We start from the raw sequence: 8,960 nt of genomic DNA on the forward strand, positions 1-8,960 counted from the left end.
ATATCTCAGGAACTACTCGACCGATTCGAATGAAATTCGGTATATAATATTTTCTTGACACCCTGATAACACGGACGAAAAATGGGCGAAATCGGTTCACAACCACTACTACTTTCCTTATAACTCAATTTTGAAATCCATCTTATTCCTTCACTTTATAATGTAAACATAAGGAACCAGTGAAGATAGGAATAAAACTTTGCACAAATAGTGCATATCATCTCTGGCTTCACTTGTGAAAAAATTGTCGAAAACGGACTATAACTTTTCAAGGCCCCAGATATCGAACATGTTGAACTCAGCGCCTAAGGATAAATTTTAACCGAAAATATGGGCAAATCTCTCAGATAATTTAATGTAATTCAGAGGAAATTGTTTTCTTCTAATAGTGTGTCTCTGTTCCAAAAATTATTAAAATCGGGTCATAACAATCCCCCAGCTCCCATATACCTAGTTATAGGTTTTTCAAAAACACGGTGGGCTTTATTCCGCATATATGTATTGGTTAAAATGTGAGCTATCTTAGCAAAATTAAGTGAAGGTATAGTCTTGGATATAGTGTACCTTGCTGATGAAAATGAATCAAATCGGTTCAGGAATTACCTCAGTCCTCATATACTATATATGACGATTTCCCTTATTCTATTAAACTTTATGCCGAATTTATGGGTTAATTTGTATATGTTATCTTAATAAAATTTCTTCAATAAATTGCGAGAGTATAAAATGTTCAGTTGCACCCGAACTTAGCCCTTCCTTACTTGTTTTTGTTGTAATTTTATCTAATAAAATGTGGGAGTCAAGAAAAACAACTCACTAACAAATCGCTGTGCAACTGGTACAATTCCGATCTTTTTCGTACCAGTTCATTCTCAGTCCATTTATTATAGTTCTAAGGTTACCCGACAAGTTCAATCTTTCCTTGCTGTGAGATGCGTGTATGCTCGTGTATGTGCGTATGTGTGATTTTTGTTGGCGTTGAGTAAATGTACCACGCCAAATGTAGCCAGATGGTGCAACAACTGATGACGATGATGAAGTAGCAAATTTCAAACCAATTGAGTGCCAGCGCTTCAGTGCAAAAAGCTGGCTGCGCACCACCTGCACTTGCAACCAAACATGTGCACCCTTTATTTAAACGAATTAGCAGCCGTAAAAGCACACAACTCCATTCACACACATACACACACATTTTCGTTTATTAAATTATCAATTTGATGTGCTTGTAGCAGCGATAAAAGTGTAAATATTGCCGATAAAAGTGAGTAAAAACCAATGAATGAGATTACAACGTGACGTGAATTATTCACTTTGTTTGTTTGGCGCACAGTTTCTCTCTTTCTTTTTCTTTCTTGATTTATTATTGCTGCCTTTCGTCGTTATAAATTAAATTATCTGCCTTCTTATATGTGAGTGTGGAGTGCGTGTGTGTGTTACTTGTTACTATTGTTTCAACATATTTCAAATGCACTTGTTGTTGTTGTTTTTTTGTTGTTGTTCATGGCGTATTGCAATGGAAAGTAGTGACACATATTACGTGCTTTGCTCCAACAGACGCCTCACCACAAATTGAGGTCTTCATCGGCGAACGCAGAGTTCATTTCGTCAACACACGCACACATGCACGCACTTTTCAATATATATATACGGTTGTCTGTGCTACCATAACCCAATTGCACAGAATTGTTGCAACGCCAGGTAAATATCTCGTCAGCGCGGTGGTTGGCTACTGCAGCGGCAAAAAAATGAATTTTAATTAGATTTCATATTGTTTGTTTCTGCATTTGCATTCGAAGCGCAGTTAATTGATTTAATGGAGCAAATACACACGTACACACACACATCCACACAATCGAACACATCTGTGTGTGTGTTGACCATGTAAACTACTGTAATAAAGATACTGCAACAACAACAATAGCAATATGCAATCAGAAAAGCTTTCGTCAGTGAAATGCTCTGATTGCCTGCGAGTGGAACGAGTTCAACGGTAATTAATAAAGCAATTACAGGCTTTCGAACACAAAAAAACAAACCCCACGGTGCATTTGCATTTGTGTAATATACGCGGGGGGCCCCTGCAGTCGAGGCAAAGGTTGACATTGCAGCAATAAAAATATTATTTAATATTTCACGCTCACGCTCATAATGAAGTGAAGCGCTATTGACATTGCGCCATGTAACTGCAGCGCTGCCTTGGTCTATGGATGGTCACACAACAACAACAAACCTCTATAATTTAATTTCTGAATAAAAATTTTTAGTTTAATTGTAAGTTAACTGTATTGTAATTATTTAAAATTAATTTGATTACAAATTCCCAAAATCAATTAAATACATAAAGCTTTTTGTTACCAAATTTCAATTTTACTCTCTTTATCTTTTGGAATGAGCGAGCTCTCTTCTGCATAGAATTACATACTGTCTACATATATATATATATATGTATATATATATATATATAATGCATAGTTACATAATTGTAATGTTCGCTCCCCACACTATGCCTTTCATCAAATCAAAAGCCTGTCACAGCTGCATGCGACGACCAATAACCGTTATCATTTGTGGTCATGCAGTGCCTTTGCGCTTTTGTCAACATTTCCACCGAAATTCTGCCGCAAATGGCTGAACTATGGTTTTGCCTGGTAATTAACTAGCTAGCCGAGGTGATCATTTAAATTGTAACTCAAAGCACACACACAAGTACACACATATTCACACATACACACACAGAATAGACTCTGTATTGTTCTCCCTTTAACTTATACACAGACATTGATGTACAGATAGAACAGAATCAATAATTCGTTGAAATGCGCTTCGAAAATCGTGTCACCATCGCACTCTGTGCTCTTCGTTCAATGTGGTGCACTGAAATCGAATCGCAGCCACTCTGGTGATTGTTACTGTTGCTGGCGCGGGTGTGTGAGCCGCGAGTTCATACAACAATTCTAATTTCCATTTCCAACTAACTGTTCACTTGGCTATGCCATCCAATGCCCATGTTTGTTATTGTTGTTGTATATCATTATTCCTGCGGGAATTAGCGTTAGCGGTTTTGTTAATTATCAGCATGCGTTGAGTAATGTCGAGGGCTTAGGCAATGGCGCTCAAACGCAAAATTTCTATTTGAAATGCTTTTGGAGACTTTGGCTGCAAAACTTCGAATCACATATGATTAGCTATATAGGTATTTCGTGTATTAGTCTCGAAAACTTCTCGCCAGAGTTAAAAATTAACTGTATATCATATATCGCTTCTATATACGCAGTTTAGAATCCGATTTGGTAGTTCTTACTGTCTGCCTACCTTCAACTTCCCCAGCAAACCTGTCTATTGCAGTTCTTTCAGGTGGGCTTTGATCTCGGCGAATTTTTGAGGTTTGAGAACATCAGCAACTGGCTAAGGCCAGAAACAATTTTTTTGCTAAATTTTTTATTGACTTGTGACTCAGTACATTGCTTTGATGAAACAGCACGTCTTCAAATGGAACCATTTTTCCCCGATTTGATTCTTCAAATGTGGATGCTCAAGATAGTTCATCCAAAGTATTCTATGAGAATCGCGAAATATCTCGCGGCATCCAATTAAAACAGATCGTACGGGTACTCAAATATGAAATCTATATATTAGTTAGGTCCAACTATATGAACTCTACGTGTGATGTTAACAAGCCCCACACATCAGCGCCGACACTTTCGGTGCTTAAACGAATCGCGATAAGTCAATTAGCGATTGTCCGCCTCCACACTGCTACACCAATGATGTGTATGTGTGTATATTAAAAGCTTTTGCAAATTCATTTTACTTCAATGCAAAAACATTGACTGAGTAAACGGGTCCATAAGCATTTGTTCTGGATATTCACTGAGCCCGAAGGATGCTCAGCGCACGTTGAGCGCTTAAAAGTAGTAACGATATTGCAAGCACACACACATACAGAGGCAGTTTGCGCTTCCATATTTGCAGTTAAGCGCAGTAAACAAGCTCACGTGTGTTTACCGAATGGAAAAGCCGAGAGTGTGTGTTGACAAGCATAAAAATATTAACTGAACTGACCGCCATGCAACGGCGTGACACATTAACACGAACTGAAAAGCAAAGCTGAAGTATCCATGGATGGAAATAGTTCTTCACTCAAACTGAAAAAAATTTAAAAATATTTTACTAAATTTAATGAACTCTTCAGAAAGCCTTGGACTCTCATTCGTGGATTGTCAAGTCATTACAGAGTAGAGACTACTCTGGAGTTTGACTACCTTTTTTGACTATTTATCGGTTCGTGGATACTTCATGGCACATCTAAGGGTTAAATAATCTATTGTAGAATTGCTATATCCATTTAAATTGGCGAGAACGCAATTTTGTATACTTTGTTGTTGCAATAATTAAAATTTTTATTGATTTGTATGTATGTATGCGTGAGTGTGTGTGTGAGCAAATATTTTCAATTATTTGACTCTCATGTGATTGCTGTACCAACAACGCTTTGGCACATAATCTCTAATTATCTGTGCTCAATAATATTCATTTATTCATATACAAACAGACATGTCGGTTGTCTGCAATTCCCAAGACGATTCGTTTAAGCGCGACGGCGCGACGCGCGCTGCGGAATGTTGCCACAGCTGCGAGCGAGTGATTGTCTATCCGTTGGCAAATTTAGCCAAGATGCGCTGGCAGCCACAGAGTCGAAGCACTCGCGGCGCTACAACACCATCAAAACTAGTTGACACTTGACTGGGTCACAAAGATGCTCAAGGCCAGCCACTAATATGCAGCCCCGATGAGCTCACGAGTGGCAAGTTGAGAGATTTGTAATTTTGGTAGTTTTTATTTAAATTCTAGTTTAAAGTAAAGAACATTATTACGCAGCGCTTCAGCTAAGCTTTTCGTAAATTACTCGCTTTAATCACTTCAAGCATTTACTGACTGAGTCGCGGCTTGAGTGTCGCTTACGACAAATTGCCGAGCAAATTGCGAGCAAAGCAGTCATTTATGCAAAGCCACATCAGCGACCAAGATGAAGTATAGCGCGTTCCACTCCCAAACCTCAAAACAGGCCTCCACCTCCTCGTCAATCTTGTTTATCTCTACTATTTCGGCTTACTTCTCATTACCATTTCATTGCGGCCGCAGCACGGCGGACTAACGGAAATGACTTGACTAACTGCAGTTTAGTTTGCTGCCATCATTTGGGTCCCACAGGGAACTGCGAATGGCGGCAACGAACTCATCTAAATGAGTGTATTGTTTCTCTTCTACTCTGCGCTTATTACTCCCCACGCAGCGCAGCTTCGCTTTTACTGTGATGAGTTTTGACCTTAGCTGGATGGAGCACAGGAGGGATTGGCTTCAGGAAACTTTCGCATTTAGCGCAATGATAGCGTTCATTTTAGCTGACGGACCGGCTGACTGGCAGATTGCGCTGCGCAAAGACGAGGAAGGGGAGGTCCTGTGAGCGCGACAGTGCATCCTTCATTGCTACAAATGGGCTGACAACGAACCGGATAGTGCGTACTCACGCAGCAAACCGGGCGACACACAGACACATGCCCTTACGAGCGCCATATTTACTGTAACGATGAGACGGCCACCGCCGGCTTTGCGGTAAGTAGGGAAATAGAATTTTGTTGCTGTTTCGCCACTGTCGCAGCCACCAGGCACCGCCGGGCTGTTTGTTGTTTCACAAAAAGTTAGTGAATTGTTGTTGTTTGTCTATGCCCGCGGGAGCAGGAGCAGAGTTCGTGAATTGCTTTTATCGCAGCTCGGCCAACTTTTCATGCAGAATAGTTTCGCCTGGCGCTAAATATTGTTGCTGCCGTCTCTTAAATTGTTGGCAATCTCATTGTGGATGTACGCCGCGCCGCCCTAGTGTTGTGATGTAAATTGTCCTTTGCTTCGTGTATAAGATTAGTGTTTATAGAGAAAACAAATTACAATATGATCACAGCTTAAATTATTCATTGTTTTATATCAGGTGACAAGTAAAGAATAACTCTCGCAAAAAGTAAAAAATAATAGCATGTAGCCACTTCCAGGTGTCACCAAAACTTTATAATAAACAAACAAACATTCAGAAAAACGAAAATGATTATATTTAGTATATGGAACGGAGGAAACTCATGAACCGCCTTCCGCTAAACCATAACCTGACAAGTCTCATAATTTCCCCACTCATGTACCTCGCTTAATTTCATTCGACACTACTAAGTGAAAACAAACTTTAGCTCCATTGACCACTAGTTTGACCTCACGTGACCTTTTATATGACTTTCCGTGGACTCCTTTTAATCTCACTTGACCCCTAAAAATGGATATAAGGATGACACTACAATTATAAAAAAATCTGACCCCATCTAACCTCACGAGATTCCATGAAATGTAAACATAAGTGACAGCAATTTAAATTTTTAAGGGTCAAGTGTGAGTGAGCTTATAAGAAAGACCACCTTGTATTATTTGGTATTAGTAAACAATACTTTTGATTCATTTGAAACGTGCTGTGTTGCTAACAGTCGCCAGATAGCGCGCACCGTTGAAACAGATGGTAAATGCAGCAAACAGCTGTTTGACGGTCAACAACACAAAGGTAGAAATGCTCAATACAGAAAAAATCGAAGCAGTCGTAGTTGAAAACAGAAATTTGATTGGAGCAATTTGTTTGGTCGTTGGAACGTAGACGATGGAACGATGAGCTGTACGATTTATACGACGACACTGACATAGTGCAGCGAATAAAAAGACAGCGGCTACGCTGGCTAGGTCATGTTGTCCGAATGGGCGAAAACACTCCAGCTCTGAAAGTGTTCGATGGAGGAAGCCGCGGAAGAGGTCAACCTCCACTCCGGTGGAAAGACCAAGTGCAAAGTGACCTGGCTTCACTTGGTGTTTCCAGCGCCAAATAGCAAAAAGGAGGATCGAGTGGCGCGCTCTGATGGATTCGGCTATAATCACTTAAAGCGGTTTCTACGCCAAATATATATATATATATATACATATATAATTTGTTTGGTCAGGAGAAATGAATAATTACCGTCGATTCTGTACAGAGTCCATTAGTATTTTTGGTGTTATGAGTAAGTTTTTCTTACAGTTTACTAAAATAAATTGTATACAAATATATGTATTTCTAGGTAACATGAATAAAAATGGGCAATGTTCTGAGTATACTGAAAATTTATGAATAGAGCCTTACAACAATGAAACGCCTCTGCTGTGAAGAATAGACTTCTTCTTAAGGATTGTTCTATGATACTCGAGTCAAAGAGCATAAGCACGTATGAAGGATTTGTGGCAGGACACTAACCATCTATTTTCGTATACTTATGTACATACACATATCTTCTTTCATTATGATTCGACGCTGGCATAACAACTCGTACCCTGATCCTGATGGTAATGATAATGACTAGTCTAGTTCTCGCCAAACAATAGAATTGCATTCTCAGCAGTTCTTCAATAGCAAGTGGAAATCACTGTTTTTATAAAATCATGAAATGGAAATCATGAAAGGAGAAATAAAGTCATGTCTAAGCAGACCGTCTATTAAAAGCAAAAATTATGCAAATATTTCTACAAACACACTTCAACGCGCTCGGTTTCCAAAAATTGTTTTATCTATCGATCGAGTGATCGACATTTTATTGCTTTTCTATTGCTTCTTCGCATTAATTCGCATCAAATATCGATTGTGACATTTTTTGTCAATTCATCACTGTTGATCAGATTTGATGAGTTTAATGACACAATTGTCGTTTTAAAGTCTTTTGAGGAAAATAACAACAATGCGGGTTATTGACGTCGCCAAAAGCTCTCCAATTATAATTGCGTGTCTATGAGTTATTATCTGATATGTGTATAGATCAATACATACTTGTGTTACAAATGTACTATTATTATTATTTTTTTTATATAAATAAATAGAAGTTTACAAAATGTAATAAATCAGCTGCAGCTTCATCAGCATAAATCACAAACTATTTATTTTGAAAGTTTTGCTCTTCATCACCATTTCTACTGTCCTCTCTTATATTTCTTTTCGCTCTCTTCAATGCGAGCTTCAAGTTCGGCTCTTTATAAATGCGATCAATTTGCGGTGCGGACCGCATCATCGTCCAATTCATAATTTGATGTGATTGATTTTGACAGCGGCGAACTCAAATTAATCCACTTATCAAATTACCTGCACCACATTCGCTATTGCTAATTGGAAATCGCTTGCATGCCGGTCTCACCTGTCCGTGTGCTGTTATCTGTGGATGTCTGTATGTATGTATGTGAGGATAGTTTGACTGAAATACCACCAAAGGCACCCACCGGCAGCCTCACCGCATGCGCACAGTGTGTATTTTTTGACGAAAAACATTTGCGGCTGAGATAGTGAGCTTAAAGGCGTGGAATTCAGGGGAGTTTCATAAGCATCTCTTTCTGAAACGAGCTCCGTCTTCCAACTTTCTGCGTCCGCAGCCTGTGCTGCATTTCGCCCTTCGGTGCCCAATACAATCGCTTTTTAATGGTGATAAATTTTCAATATCACAAAGAACAAATCGCCTTGGTGGAGGCAAGTCGTTGGACCGACCGGCCAGGCCTCCGATTCGCAGTCTTTGCATTGCATGTGTTCACATGATAGTTGTTGAACACACGTGAAGTTCACATGCGACCGCAGCGGCAGTTCGTGCAGATAGCGAATGACTTGGTCATCAACACTGTGGCAGGCAATATGTGCGCATTGTGTCTATATCTGTTTCTTCGATTGTGTGCTCATATAAAATTCTTGTATCGCCGAATACATCTCGTGAACAAACGATTACCAACAGGCTGACGTGCCTACACCTATATACATATGTATATGTATGCCTGTGTGTGGTTTTGAGAATTCTACTTCAGCCTTTGGCCATTTAGTCAGTTAACCAGTTGACCAACGCTTAGTCACACTGTGCCGACATGTGTGTGTG

The 8,960-nt window shown here is 39.5% G+C and overlaps 1 long non-coding RNA gene across 1 annotated transcript; it reads left to right on the plus strand.

Moving 5' to 3' along the window:
• The first annotated feature begins 6,513 nt into the window (after positions 1–6,513).
• On the plus strand, positions 6,514–7,373 carry LOC128920211 (uncharacterized). Its single transcript, XR_008470328.1, has 2 exons — positions 6,514–7,082; positions 7,140–7,373. It is a non-coding gene; the product is annotated as an uncharacterized LOC128920211 (long non-coding RNA).
• Positions 7,374–8,960: the final 1,587 nt, after the last annotated feature.

This window comes from Zeugodacus cucurbitae, chromosome 3 (assembly GCF_028554725.1).
Source record: "Zeugodacus cucurbitae isolate PBARC_wt_2022May chromosome 3, idZeuCucr1.2, whole genome shotgun sequence".
NCBI classification, from domain to species: Eukaryota; Metazoa; Arthropoda; class Insecta; order Diptera; family Tephritidae; genus Zeugodacus; species Zeugodacus cucurbitae.